Source organism: Pagrus major, chromosome 5, assembly GCF_040436345.1.
Source record: "Pagrus major chromosome 5, Pma_NU_1.0".
NCBI classification, from domain to species: Eukaryota; Metazoa; Chordata; class Actinopteri; order Spariformes; family Sparidae; genus Pagrus; species Pagrus major.
The window spans coordinates 26,003,216-26,018,977 of NC_133219.1; positions in this window are offsets into that span (position 1 = coordinate 26,003,216).

Consider the following 15,762-nt stretch of genomic DNA (forward strand, 5'->3'; position numbering starts at 1 on the left):
CATGACCACTGAGTAAATCACATTTACTGATGAAGTCTGAAAGGTCTGTGGGTGTGGGGAATTTCAAAGAAGTAGGCCTTGCATTGAAAATCCTTTGTCAAATTTTCCAAGCTTAATAATGAGGCTCAATGCTCAATGTGATGACATGTTTTAAATGTATATGAACACTACAGTATGTGCATACCAACTCAAAAATATGTTTACAGATTTTATTTGGGTTTCAACACTCCGTAACTGACAAGAAAGTCATAGTTTCACAATGCAGAAATAAGCACTTTCATTAGAATGGATGGGTTATGAGACAACGTACATGGGCTCATCCAATGTAATCCATGTCTAGAGCCCCTAGATCCTAAATTGATTTGAAAAGATGTTATATACAATCTTTTTAAAGTCAAAATCCTCGCTATAGCTGCCAGGCTAAAAGCGTTAGGGCATGCCTGTCTGAAATGGGTGCACGAGCTTGACCGTGCATCGGCGATGTAAATATCGTCTGTTTTGCTGTGAAGCTCCAGAATTTTTTTGTCGACTATGAAACGTCACCCAACTTTCCATCTGTATGAGGGTGAGTAGATAATGACTCAGTTTATATTTTTGGGTGAACTATTCCTTTAACCTTGATCAGTGTCTCAAACTTTGCGATGTTGAGTCCTTGAATTTGAGGGCATTGGGCCTGGAAAGTCCTTCATTAGTCCTTACATTTGATGTTCAAAAAGCTGTCAGAAATCATAATTTAAAATACAGAAGTTTTTCCTTTTTTGAAACTAATTCAAACTGAGGAAAAATATAGCAAAAAAAAAAATCTACTATAGCTTTAGTTTTTTATAGCCACTGTAAATCACTGTACTGTGCTATGCTCATCACCACTCTGTCCTATTACATACTGTAGGATACTGTTTGCAATGTGTACTGTGTCCACTAGATAGCAGTGCAATGTTGAATGTTTTTTGGTGCATACTCAGCACTTTAGTGTTTTAAAAGAAGAGGAGAAATATAAAAGCTGACTTACCAGATAATTCTAATGATAAATAGCATTTGATTACTGGAATAATCGTTTGGAAGAACTATCAGTATGATCATATCTCATATGCATAATATTATAATGATAAACTGCTATGTATAAGAAAAAAAACATTGAGTTAGTTTTTTAATATTTGGATGCTTCTAGACAATCCAGTCCACATTTGTGAAAAGCAACAGCTCTCTCCCAAAGCTAGAATACAGGACAATTGGATCGACAATTGAGTATTTCTGTTTCATGATGAGGTGTATTGTATTATAATCAACACACTTCATTTAGACTACAAAGCAGTTTGTCTGAAGTATATATTTTTGCAGTAGCCCTGCTGAGTTCAACCCTGCTGCTGGTAAATATCTCCATTTCTGCAATTTGTATCTTGTGTGAATCAGCCTTATTTACATCTGAACCTCCATTATGTGTGAAAATATGTGTGTGTTCTTCCTGGCTAATTAAACCCAGTTAAAGAGAGTGAATCATGCTGTAGCATGCTGCATGGATAATCTGCTAGATCAAAATCAAGTACCACAAACAGACGATCTGCTTTTATTTTAAATCATGTGCAGTTGAGATAAGATGTGCTCATGAGCAAAAACAAAAACTTGTTTCATCTAGTGGTTTGCTATTTTTTCTCCCTTTTTCCATTTCTCTCAACAGCGAGGTGACCCATATTCTAACTGATGTAATGTGTATTCAGTGACACTGAATACACAGAGGTGATCAGGGGGGATTTTTGTTGGAATCATGCAGAAGTTAGTCTTAGCAGCACACAGGTCAGAGAGGTCCAGAAGTGGGTGGCAGAAGACCCTCGCAGGTGACAGGGCTTCACCAGCACAATGAACCAACATGTTATTCCATCCATCATCACGTTGCTACCATATTTTACATGTAAAGTTAAATTGATTATTTGACACTGCAAGCAAACCCTCAGTTTTAATTTAAGGCTACATTTTATGTCATGTCATAGTCATGTCAATTTTTGGAGACTCATGCTCACAGACCAAGGGGTTGGATGTTAGAGACATGTCCATACCATTATTTTAGCAAACTAGTTCACCTTATCTTTGGAGTGAAGTAGTGTTAGATAATTTGGATGTGTCCTCATAGAGGCTGTGTCTCCAAGACAGTCAGTGCCGCTGTTGTTTCAGAATCATGGACAGTGCTGAGAGAGAGAAAAAGAGAGAAAACTGAAAACATTTTTTTCTGCGTGCCTCTCCCTACAGATTTTGACAGTCTTCATAAATTAAAAAAACATACTTAGCGCTCTGATAGTGCTACATTCTTACGTCAGTGCTCTGATTTTATAAATGTTTCTTTGATTTTGAGACAGTACTTCTGAGGGCTTGTGTCCATAATAGGGATTGTTTTTCTCAGGGACAACAGTGTTAACGATTATTAGTTATCAAGGAGACTAATAACCGATATTTGGAACAATATATACATTTGCAGTAAAAATAAAAATCCTAGTATCAAAATTTAGAATAACCAGTAATGGAATGTAACAAACTAAAATGTACTCAAGTACTGTACAATTTTGAGGTACTTGAGTATTTCCATTTTCTGCTACTATATATTTCTACTCAAATACATTTATTTGATAAATTTAGTTACTCGTTACTTTGCAGCTTCAAATTATTCAGTGTTGATGGGCTATTACCTATGAAGTGTAACCAATCATGTAGTGTTGTGGAGTGATATCACAAAGTGATTATTGCAGAGTATGAGGTTATGGAGTATTGCATTTTTAAATTAATAAATTTTAACGGCAATCGGACACAAAAAAACACAGACCCAATAATTGAAAAAATGCTGAATATTGGCGGCAATAACTTGCCAGGCCAATAATCGATCTATCCCTAATCCATACAGCCTTTTACTCTCTAATTGCACAAACACTTAATTCCAGCGCTATCAAGAGCTCAGTTACAGTAGTGTACTATAACAGAACACATTGAAAACAAAACGAAGGAGACTGACTTTGCAGCCCTGAGTTCCTCAGGCAGGTCATTCTGAAGTCTAGGAGCCCTGACTGCAGAGCTTGCACATCAAACCTACATTCTTGTTACAGATGGGTGACAAATGAAAGAAAAAAAAAAACAACATAACGTGTCTTGGTAAAGTATTGGACCACTGCTAGCTGCTAGAACAGTTTCAGTGAGCATTGGCATTGATTCTACAAGTCACTGTAACTTTACTGGTGGGATGAACACCATTCTTCTGCCTGGGCCCCAACTCTTGCCAAAAGCCCCTTTCACTGACCAACATATAAAGTAATCAGGTGAATATCAGTGACATTAACATCTTTACTGTATCCCAACTGCTGAGTAATATCAAGTTCGGCATGTTTGCCTAAACCTAATTAAGTACATTTTTTTAGTTACCTAAACCAAATCAAGTATTTTTGTTGCCTTTTTGTTGATCTTTTTTTTGACTTAACATAACAGAGTATTTTTGTTGTGTAAATCTTACCAAGTACTTTAGTTGCATAAACCTGACCAAATATTTTTGTTGCCTAAACCTTACCAAGAATTTCGGTGCCTCAACCTTAGCAAGTATTGTTGTTCCCTATACCTGACAGAACTGCAAGAGAAAACTGAATAAAGGGGAAAATAGTAAGTGACAGTGGTGTTAAAATGACAAGTAATCAGATAATCCATCACACTAAGAGTTTGGAAGTGCGGGGCTCTTTCACTCTGTCAGGTCAAACCACAAAGGATTAATGAAAACTTAAAACTGTTGGACCTGTTTAGAAAACATCTGACCAGAGGGGAGAATGTCAGATTCTTTAAGAAGAAGATATGCCCGGCAGCTGCCTTGTAGCTTCCCATGTGATTTGTAGGTTAAAATGTCGAACAGAGGGATGTTGCCTCATTTTACTCATGGTGAATATTGACATTGTTGCCTGGTTAATTTTTGTCTTGCACATTCAAATACCCACATGAATGAATCAGTGAGAGGGTTAAGACTACTTCAATAATGGATCTGTGACAAAACAACCCCGTCAAGTTGGTCAACATTAAAAACGTTCAGCAGAAAATATAGACTTTGTTGCCATTTTCCTGCACATTAACTCACTCATGTTGCTGAAATGCTTCGTATGACGGATTCTATGGACTATAGCATTAATGTGTCAATACATTCAAAGAAAATAGACCTGGATACTGACAGATTCAAATAGCTGAAATACAAATTAATGCAAAGGTAAAATGTGGTCTTCCACTCCCAGAGGGAAATGACTGTAGAGTGGAAAATCTTGACATTGTTTTCATACTTAACAATGCTTTGTGAAGAAGGGGGGAAAAATGCAATAACATTTTATGACCTTATGACCTATGTGTAGGTGGACACCTTATTGATCTGAGTTGACTGCAGTTATCGATCAACTTTTGTTTTCATGCTGCACCCAAACCCTTCTGATGATGATGATCTAATGATGGCTGATGCAAATTTCTGTTCCCTTTCACCACTCTCCTTTTAGCACCATCCAGTGCATCCAGCTCCACAGACCAGCTAAGCAGAAGAGCACAAAATTACAGCCAGATAGAAACTCTGTCCAAAATGCTGATATCTTAGGTCCATGTGAAGCTGACAATAATTAACCTTGCTTTCACTTTCTGTGGCATGTATTTCTTTTTTGCTCTTTCTCCATCAAACTGTCCACCCTGTAAGCTTCAACTAATGTCTTTTCGTCTCTTTTATGAAATGTCAGCCATGGGAAATCAGCACTCAGGACAGCTGATGTGCTAATGCAGAATGTCACCATGCCTTAGTGATCACATATAAAATGCAGGTTTTACACACTGCATTTAAAATGGTGCAGGGGTTTTTGACAGAGCCAAATGACAATCTGTGTATTTATTCAAGACAACATGTAACCCAATCACCAGAATAAATATTGGCAAAGTACATTTCTGCAAATCACAGATATGTTGAAACTTCACATTACTTTATGTTGCAACTTTATGTTTCCTTAAGTTAAAATCAACAAAAATACCTCGTTAGGGTTAGGAAAAAATCATGTTTTGGCTTAAACTACATGTTTTGATAGCCACAAAGATGCCTTACCACCATAAATATAGTTTTTTTCTTGCCACAAACATGGCTAGAAATTGTCCCGAGGTATCCTCAAAAATATCCAGGGACCCAGACACAGACACAGAGGCAGATTGAACACCAAAAGGCAAACTTTAATGATGAGCTGATATCAAGGTCCAAAATCCAAAATCCAAAAAGCAAACAGCAAAAGTCAGGCAAAGGCAGTCTGGATTTGAACATTGTTAAAACCAATGCAAGTCTGACACATGGATGGTGTTGCTGTGGTCTTAAAGGGTGTGAGGAGTACATTAGCACAAATGAACAAGTGCCAACCAAAGCTTGAGTCAAAGAGCTTTAAAGCAGCACACGGCTCCTTCTTTTAATGTTCATACCCATTTTTCTTTAAATGTCACGCTGTCTCTTGTTTGTTTTATTTTACCATCATTTTGCTGCCGACCAGCGACCACAATTCGCAGCAGAACCCTGCCAAAAGCCAAAAAGTGTTCGGTATTCTGCAGTCCTGTTGGTCCCCTTGAATAGTTGAAATGGCTGTGGTAATTATCATGTCATGACACAGCAATTACACAGAGGTATTTAAAGCCAGCGTCGCCTGTGAAAGAGATTCCTCAAATGATAGGCTCACTTCCCACTCTTGTCCAGCAGTATTCTCTCCTATTGTGTGTGAGTGTGATTTACTATTGAAAGAGAGAGAACATGAATTTGCATGTGGCTAACACTAAGTGCTGTCACATTGTAACAGGAGTTGTTGTCTCTGGAGTTGTTTCTCTCAGCTCTGCATAATGGAAGGATTAAATATGTTCAGCCTGTCATTCAATTTAATGGCAAACTGAAGGAGAAAGAAATCCTTTTAATTGAAATACATTATGCATTATTTACACATATCCTCTTTTATCAACAAGCCCACTTATTGAGTTGTAGATATCATATCCCATATGACAAGCATATTAAAATTAAGCCATTGTCCCCTGAACACATAATTGGGTCACTCAAGAATCCTTTTTAATAAATTAGCCAACCAAGTCATCTTCTCTTCTCTAAACGGAACGGGATTGTCACACCCAGGCTCCGTTGGATCATTCCTCTCCATGTTTCGCTATCTCCTTATAACTGTATTCCTGTAAATTTCCTCCTCATTCTGATCTCTCTATTTATTACTAATTATCCTGTGTGGCCTGCCCTCTTCCAGGTCCCCACAGTGGACAGGAGGTCGTGCGGCTCGGGCACCACCTCGCGATGCCTTGTCCTGCTCAGTCGTCTCCTGGATCCACATACTTTACATATATAATTTGTATCAGATTTTCTGTCAATGCAACCTGTAAACTGTGATTGCTGTTCTTTCTGTACATGCGACATCTATTGCATGACTGTCCATCCTGGAAGAGGGATCCCTCCTCTGTGGCTCTTCCTGAGGTTTCTTCCATCGTCTCCCCCCCCCCCCCCGTTAAAAGGGTCTTTTTTTTCCAACAAGATGGCAAGTTTTTCCTCATTGAATCGAGGGTCTAAGGACAGAGGATGTCGTTTACTGTACAGACTGTAAAGCCCATTGAGGCAATGTGATTGTGATTTTGGGCTATATAAATAGATTTGATTTGATTTGATTTGATAAACACTCCATTGATACATAATCACCTAATACAGTTAATATGGCAAATGTATTAGCAAACAATGGATATTTTTTAACCTTTATTTATGCAGGGTGGGTACACTCTCTTTACGTCACACCTGGAAGCTGCTCAGTACAACTACAGCCTGATCTGCTGGTCACTGAGGAACTCCACTGGAGCGGTCAACTTCTGTGTAATGTGTAGTGAGCAGGTCAGGCTGCAGTATGGGAAAGACAGCAGTGAGATCAAAAAGTGGCCAGTGGTAATGCCACTAGTGGTTCAAAAGCATGTCAGTCTGCTTGTGTTCCACTGGCTAATGCAGTAAACTAACAACAGGTGCAGCTTGAAAGTGGTAGGCTACTCACAGACTGTCGCACCAGTACCACCCCTTAATGCAAATTAAAATGTAATGCCAGTAGGCTGGTTTAAATGTTTTGTTTTTTTCTTTGTCTTATGATGATGTTCAGACCATTTGTAATGATGTTTTGGATGAAATCCAAGAGATATGTAATTTCCAAGGTGCAGTCACAACAAGAAGTGGATGAAACATTAACTTTAATGAGGAAAATATTAATTAGCCTACAATACCTGTGGTGACCCCCCAGCAGCAGAAACTCTGCGTCCTCCGCATGCTTCTAGTCTAAATAGTCTAATCCTATTTTGGATGCATTTGAAAACTGATTTTAAACAAGAGAGAGAAAAAAAAGAGAAGTGAGTGAGGTTGTACACGTCCCCTGAGCTATGCTGGCATGTTGTCTAATACAATTTGTATCAGGTTCCAAATCTGGCAAGAAAACCACCTCAGCACTGTATTAACTTCATCAAACTAGCCTCCATCTTCTCAGAGGCAGTGTTGGTCTGTCCTGGTCCGGCCTTGTTCACTGGGAGCTGCCAGTCTATTACGGCCGCAACTTGGTAGTAAGGGGTGGGGTTAACATATGTTGCTATTGGCTGCAGGAAACACGTAACTATGCTGAAGCAACAAGCATTATATTGGGTGTTTCATGGGGACTTTAAGAAGGCTGTTAGTTGCAGTGCTATTGCATGATCTCGGTCTAAGAAGGGCTTTTGTTGGGTAGACAGCATGCATTAGGATTTTACAGCTTTTTTACCTTGAACAACTGCCTAATGTGGCTGATAACAATGCAGAGTAAGCAATGAGAGTAAATCAAAACATTAAAGTTGCAGACTGTAAAACCAAAACAACAAGGTAAAAGGATACTTAAATACTACCATGTTTCAAGCACTCCCTTTACATTACGCACACTCTTTTCATTCATTGTTGGTATAAAATTATTGATTAAAGCTTTTACTTTTGCTTTTAATGTAGCCAGAGAGATCAGCAGGACCCTTCTGGAGTCAGAGGGGTGAAGAGACAAACTGAAATAAATCTCCTGAAAAAATGGAAGTAATGAGTCACTTTTTGTGGATCTGTTCTTTGAAAGGGCTGAAAATTATCCATTACATGCTTCTACTGATCAGGATGATTTCCGTTGAGTAGCAACAGGGTGCCAGTTAAAATTATTTCTGCCCTCAAGCGGGAACTCATTGTGACGCTGGCATCAGTGAGCCTCGCTCAGTAAGCAGGTGGTGCAGGTCTATGAGGCTATTTAGTCATTAGTCATCAGCATTTGTCATGCTATTTGGGATGCATTGAGCCCCCACATTTTTTGCTTATATGGTGGGGGAAGCTGAGCGTCCTCCTGTTCTCCCAATGATCAAAACATGGCAGCTTTGTTTTTTCATGCATTCATCACACTGATGGCGTCAATAATTATCGAGTGTTAGTGTTGGGGCAAAGCCAATTAACGGTCACCATTCACCAGTAACACCAGGTATAAAGAGTTATGCATCGTCATTTTCAGTACACTTACATTGCCCTAGTTTGTCTTGTATTACCATGTGCTGTATTTAAGAGACAGGGAGGATACAAGGATGTACCATTGTTCTGTGACCAATGGAGCAACCCCCTGTTCAGAACACGCCAAGGTCAATGGGACATCAACTGATAGGGACACATTTTCAATAGCCTAGCTACTGAAATATGCAAAGAGAGCCATTACAACTATAACCATGTGTGTAATTACATGATATGCATGCCTGTTGCGATGTATTGTCACAGAAGGTGACTTTCATGTTTATGCCTCTAAGCCACTTCACCAGTAATGTCTCAGGAACAATAGCAGCTCTGAGATAAAACACATTAATAGGATAGTTTCTGCACTGCTATAGATTGGATACCAGCCACATTCTACATTGTGCTTTTCAGATTTGGAAATACACATTCCGTATTTACAAACTATCTAGTGGGGGAAAAACTGTTCAAATTAGCCTCCATTAGAAGTCTAATTCTATGTCAGAAATATCAGGGTCCCATTTAGTAAAAAGATCAACAACTTGGTGGCTAATGGCTGCACAGCTGTCATTACCGGCAGCTACATTTGAAAAAAATCCAATATTGAATGTAACTTTTAACTCGTTATGACAACCGTCTTATATTAATACTGATGCCTCTATATGAAGTACATAAGCAAACCAGACCATCAGCCAGAGGATTGGCTATTTCTCTAAATTCTCTTATTCTTAATATCTGCTCCCGGGTTGGATTCCAAACAATATTAATGGTGGCATTCTGAGGTTGAAGTGAAAGCTGGTCTGTTGTCTGGTGGTATGGAAGCGGGTACTTATTTATTGTCAGACGGCAGCAGAACAACTGGCTTATAACATTTTATGTTGGCCTTGCTACTGAGCTAAATCTTGCTGATGGCTTATTATTATGAAGACATAACATTACAAGGGAGCGCTGATAACTTTAGCTTTAGCTCAACAATATTACTATTACCGAGCAACCAAATCTGTTAGCTGTAGGCTTACATGTAACCTATGTGTATAAACAGCACTGTTTACTTGTTAATGTATCTACGAATAGATGAATCATTCATCCTGCAAACAGATATATCTAAAAAAGAAAAATGTTATTTAATAAATCTTGCATCTTTCTTTCTCTCGCTTCCAAAACAAATTAATGCGCTAGCCAGATCAAGACCTTTGTGACACAGTGGCTGCCAGAATCAACAACAAATTAAAATTTCTTGTAGCTACTTCAACTCAAATTCAGATGATTCATCTACTTGAAAACTAGCTACTCTATAGACAGTTTGTTAGAACCTGGTTTCACTTTCTAACAAACCAACATTTAACAACACAGTCAATTTAGCTACTTTAGACTATTAATATGGTGTAACTACATGGCTAGCAAATGGAAATTACCATCTTGGAATAATGCTTGAATACAAGTCAGAATGATGGGGAATTCCCCATTCTGCCAACACTATATGAAAACAGCATTAAGGATATTCTATTTGCAATATATATAAATAAAAAATAACCAAACCACTGTAAATTGTATCTTCCATACAACTAACAAAAAGCACAAGGTAAATTTACAACAACCCTTATGTGTACTTAAATGGGCAAAGGTGGGTTTTATTTGCTGATTATTTGTAAGAGGAAAGTTATAGCCCCAAAATTTTAAGTTGTGTAGCCTATAGGCATTTCGCAATAACTCACATCTGTCTGGTAAGCCCAAACCACAAAGTTAAGCTGCAACAGAATCTGATGACTTCCAACTATCGACTGACCCTAAATATGAAGTGTTGAAATTCAAAAAGAAGTGACAATAGACTGAGTACTTAGGTCCAAATATATCTAGCTTTTAAATTATGCAAGCTGTTTGAGCTGCCAAGTGCAACTTTATGTGTTGCTGTTCTGTGTATACTGATAGTATGTCTTTGCAGCTGATGCTCTTGAACTTCATACTAGCCATCATGGCGTTGCAAAATGAATCTCTCTTTAGGATTAATAGCTTCATCACTACTCACAGGATTGTCACAGCTCTGAAACCACCAGTGATAAAACCTAACAGTAATCAATACCCTCCAGCGCTGTGGTTCTTTGACATCCAGCATTATTTGAGGACGAGGCATTGTCCTTTGTTGACTTTATGCTCTAGCAGAGGGACATAGGGACTCCCAGCACATGCGGTGCATCTCTGAAGTTAATCCTCAAGCTTTTATCAATCCTCTGCCAGAGTGGGTGTTAACCACATGAGACAGCTCAGAAAACACAGGGATAAAAAAGATGTTCAGAAATTGGAGGAAGGCAGCTGCAAAATAACTGAGAACATCAAATGATTAATGATCAATGGTTTAGGCAAAAGATTTTCCTAACGCTGTTGTGCTGTAAATGCACATTGATTCAAACCATTGATTCTATAATCATGCATCACAATATACGGTTTCTCAGACAGTGGAGAGGTTAATGTGATCATGCTAAGTAAGCATTGTGGTCGTTAAACTGTTAGATTATTTTGTTCCTAAAGTGGATACATTCCATCACCAAGACTTTTACATATGCATCAGTGAAATGCAGTCCCACAACATGAATTGCAAATAGCATTTCCTGAGATGCTTCAAAGGAAAACGTCCTTTAACCCATAAATTGATATTAAACATTTTTTTTAAACATCTTTATTTATAAAACAATTTTCAGGTGTTTGCAATAAACATTACACAAGAACAGTTTAAATAGTTAAATAAAATTAATATTACAAGGACCCAAAATTCAACACTAAATTCCTCATAAGAGCACACACTTGCAAATCAGGTGTGGTCTCAAGCACACCTGATGCAACCAATCAAGGGCTTCATTAGTTGCATCAGGTGTGCTTGAGATAGAACACCTCAAATACCTGGACTGTTGACAGTGACGTTTCATTGCATGTTAGAAATATGGCTAAGTCAAAAGAATTGTTCAAAACGTTCAGAGAAGAGATCATTGCCTTGCAAAAAACAAGGAAAAGGATACAAAAAGATAGCAAAGGCACTGAATGTTCATAGACGTACAGTTGGAAGCATAGTTCGCAAGTTTAAAGTTAAAGGAACAGTGGCTACACTACCTGGACGTGGCAGAAAGAGGAAGCTATCAACGGCTGCCACCAGAGTCCTGAGGAGGCAGGTGGTCAAAAACCCTTGACTGACTGCAAAAGCATACCTCAAAGTCCACAAAGACTTGGTTTCAGAAGAAGTCCTGGAAGATACTAGAGTGGCCATCACAGTCGCCTGACTTGAACCCCATTGAAAATCTCTGGTGGAATTTGAAAAAGGCGGTTGCAGCACGCAAACCCAAGAATATTAGTGAACTGAAGGCCTTTGCCCATGAGGAATGGGCTAAGATTCCTCAGGAACGCTGCCAGAAGCTGGTTTCTGGCTATGCTTCACGTTTGCAGCACGTCATAACAACATAAGGGTGCTCTACTAAGTACTAAAGATGCTTGTCATGAAGGGGTTGACTAATTATGAGACTGCAGTAGTCATTAAAAGTGGCATTTTGTGTTGAATTTGGAGAAACCACTTGTAATATTAGTTGAGCTATTTAAATTGTTCTTGTTTGATTTGTTTATTGCAAACAGCTGCTAGTTTGTACATTTAGCCAATAAACCTAATTTGAATAATTTTGATTGCAACTGTATATTTGTATATATATACATATACACATACACATAGACACACACCTTACAGTTATCTGTAAGATATATATATATGTATATATGTGTATATATATACATATATATATATATATATATATATATATATATATATATATATATATATATATATATATATATATATATATATATATATATATATATACACATACATATACATAGACACACACCTAGACTTACATTACCCTGAGCCTCAGCAGTTTAGACTCTACTCCATCCCTTCACTTCTTTAAAGGAGCTATTATTAACTCCTGCAGAGGTGAAGCACTTTCTAGTTCTCAGAGATTAATGAAAAGGTAGTCAGCATGTGAATAATTTAGGTTTGGCCTCTTCATTCATAGCTGAACTCAATTTGGACAGATACCTACTTAACCCTGCAGTTTCTTCTCCCTTCAGCTGAAATCTTTTCAGGAATTTGATTGTAATGGTGAGACTTTCAGGACATGATTGCCTGGTTTCCATAAACAGTCTGTGTGTTGCAATATTATGACGATATGAATAACTTATGAGTAAAAACAGAAATATATATGATAACGTGAGGAGAATGAAAATGCTGTGAAAGACGGGAATTTCAAATAGTCAAGCCTCAGCAGTTCAGCAGTTAATTTGACATTTGCCTACCAAATTCTTACTTCAAACCATAACTTAACAGCATATATAGAACTGCTTAGGATGCAATTATGGAAATATTAATAAGCAACTTCAGCTATTTCTTTATCCCTGAATATATATTTCACCGAAACCTGGTGCAGTGGGTTCATTGAAATGCTGCAGTGAAATGGAAATTATCTTAAGCATAGCTTGTCAGAAGGTTAACAGTGCAGTCACCAGCTCCCACAGGGGTTTCCCACTGCGACCTGTTACAGCAAATCTGCTTGAATCCTCCCAGTGGCACAGAGACTGGTATTAACTCTAACCACAGCAACTATGACAAAGTGCAATTTGTGTCATTTTGCAAGTATGTGCTAAAATCACATAAAGCCAAACCACCACAAAGCAATTTGAGCTATTACCTTCATCTAATTTTCAGTCTCTATGACAACATCGAGCACAAACTTACAGGTGTTTATACCAATACAGCTGCCTGGGAAGGCTGAGTAAAAGGAAAAGAGGAGAGTGTTGTTGTCTTTATTTTATGTGCTAGGTTTAAATTGCAAGTTTTCTTGGCAGTTTCAAAGATCAACAATGTTACCGTTTCTGTGAGATCTGCTTCCAGAGAGGGAGATTGTGAAAAAATCTGGTATCAATATGATTCTGTTTATATCATATGCTCTTCAGTTTGTGGTATCCTTAGTGTTTTCTTTAAAAACCTAAATCTTTTCACAGCTAACCTGCATGACAGTCTTAATGATAGTCCAGCTGAAGGTAACTCTCTATATGCAGTCATTTTCAGTTCTTTCTGGTTTTGACCTGGGATGAGAAATCGATCTTTCAAGAAGCAATAATCAATATTCTATGTACACAATGGATCAAATGAAAACATATATGCGATGAACCAACTATTGATCTCGGGCAAGATAATGAATCTATTTATAGCTATGTTCAATTACTAAATGTATGACAATGGTGAAACAAAGTAAACTTTTTTTACTAATGTTATGCAGCAAGGTTACATGTAAGCCTACAGCTAATACATTTGACTGCTAAGTAATAGTAATTTTCTTGAGAAAGCTAAAATTACATACCCGTCTTGTAGGAAGAGGGCCAATCCAGGATTGATTTTGAACCCTTCCAAATTCCGCCATTCTCTCCACCCCCTAAATGACAGACCAAGGTTGACTTGTGTTTACACTTGTGCTCTATCACTGTCCCCATTAGCTCTTTTTTTCGTTCTTCGGTTAATTCTTTTCTTTTTCTCTTTGCTGACCCTGCCCCAGTATCAGCTTAACTGGGAACCAGACAAATCTGTGAGCTCATGTTTACTTGCTCTGGCAAATACGTCTGGCCGTCCCCCTGTTCAGACATAAGGTCACAGTCACGCATATGTGAAATCAACATCTGCTCCATGTTCATTTCCATTCAATGCGTGGGCATATGAAGGGGCAAAGAAAACAAAACAACAACAACAAATGGATCTCATCTGAAGAAGAAATATCATTCTTTTGAGGACAACAATGTAAACATCTTGGCCAGAGAAGACAGATGGTTTGAAAGAGGAGTAAAAGAATCTCAAACTGGAACGACCGTCTTTGAACAGAGAAGGTGGCCTACGACATTACTTTTCACCCACCTACAATGCAGTACTGAGTTCCCTCCCCAGACAGCTTAACAACCATTCACACCTGTGCTCACCTAGTCCTACTAACCCAAATGAAAGCTGGTTGGGTCAACGAACCACAAGTGGCCCTAATGACTCTGAAACTCAGAGCTCACACGTGTCCTTAACGACTCTGTAAGGACACTCCCACACAGAGTTTAAAAGCCTGCAACTGCAACTGAAGCTTCTTGGATGAGAGGTGAAACATCTTCAAGAAACTGAAACATTACCATGACCTGGATGACTGAGAACCTTCATCAACTTAACAAGCCACTGTTTGCTAACCTGTTAAGATGCTAGTATGTTGCTTCTCCAGGCCTTTCCAGTAGTTCAGCTCAAGAGTGACATGACAGTGTGACATTGATCCTAGGAGCCTGAAACTGAAGCAGCTAAATGGAATTTAGCCATCACTGATCTTATTATTTACACCCGTGCTGTTTTCTACGAAAAGCAGGCCAGGTTTCAAATTAGATATCAAAGAAAATTATATGAAATATATACTGCTGTTTTTTATAATATTAAAATTACATAATAATAATAAATGAAAGAACACGTCTGAATGACAAATGACATGACTTCCAACTCTGCAAGTAGTATCTCTTGTTTCTTCCTTTTTTCAGAATATGCACAGTAATGTTGGAATTTGTTCATGTGAAAAGTGAATATATAGCCAGTGTATCTCAGTTGAAAAACACCAAAATCCTTTATCTGTCTTCAAGCAAAGAACAAGCTTCCTTCCTGATCAGTTTTACTTGCACTTGTTTGTCCCGAGGTACTCAGAGTGCTAGAACTGAAGCTATGTCCAAAAGTATACAGTGGACCATAAAATATTTCCCATCCTTCCCTCAAGGAAAGATTTTGCATCGCAGCAGCTCTGCAGCCGGTGACATTTTAAACAGCAATTTGCAAGAAAGTGATGTGAATAGGAAGCTAGCTCAACCATATGATTAAGTTTCCCTCATGTCTTCAATGACATTTAGAAAGGCGTACAGCTGATAACAGTTGAGGTACCAACACATTATCCTCAGCTGGGTTTTCTCAAGAATTACAAAGTTATGTGGCTGTTATGGCCGAGGGGCTGCTAATTTCTTGCGGGATAATAAACAGTCTTATTTGATTTGTTAAACGATGTTCAACAAAACGCATAAAGTGATGATGAATCCCCAGCTTCCAAACTGCTGTAGCGTACATCTGTCTGAAGATTAACACTCAAAGCAATGATCATGCAAACAGGGAGGGAAAACATTTATAATGTTGCATC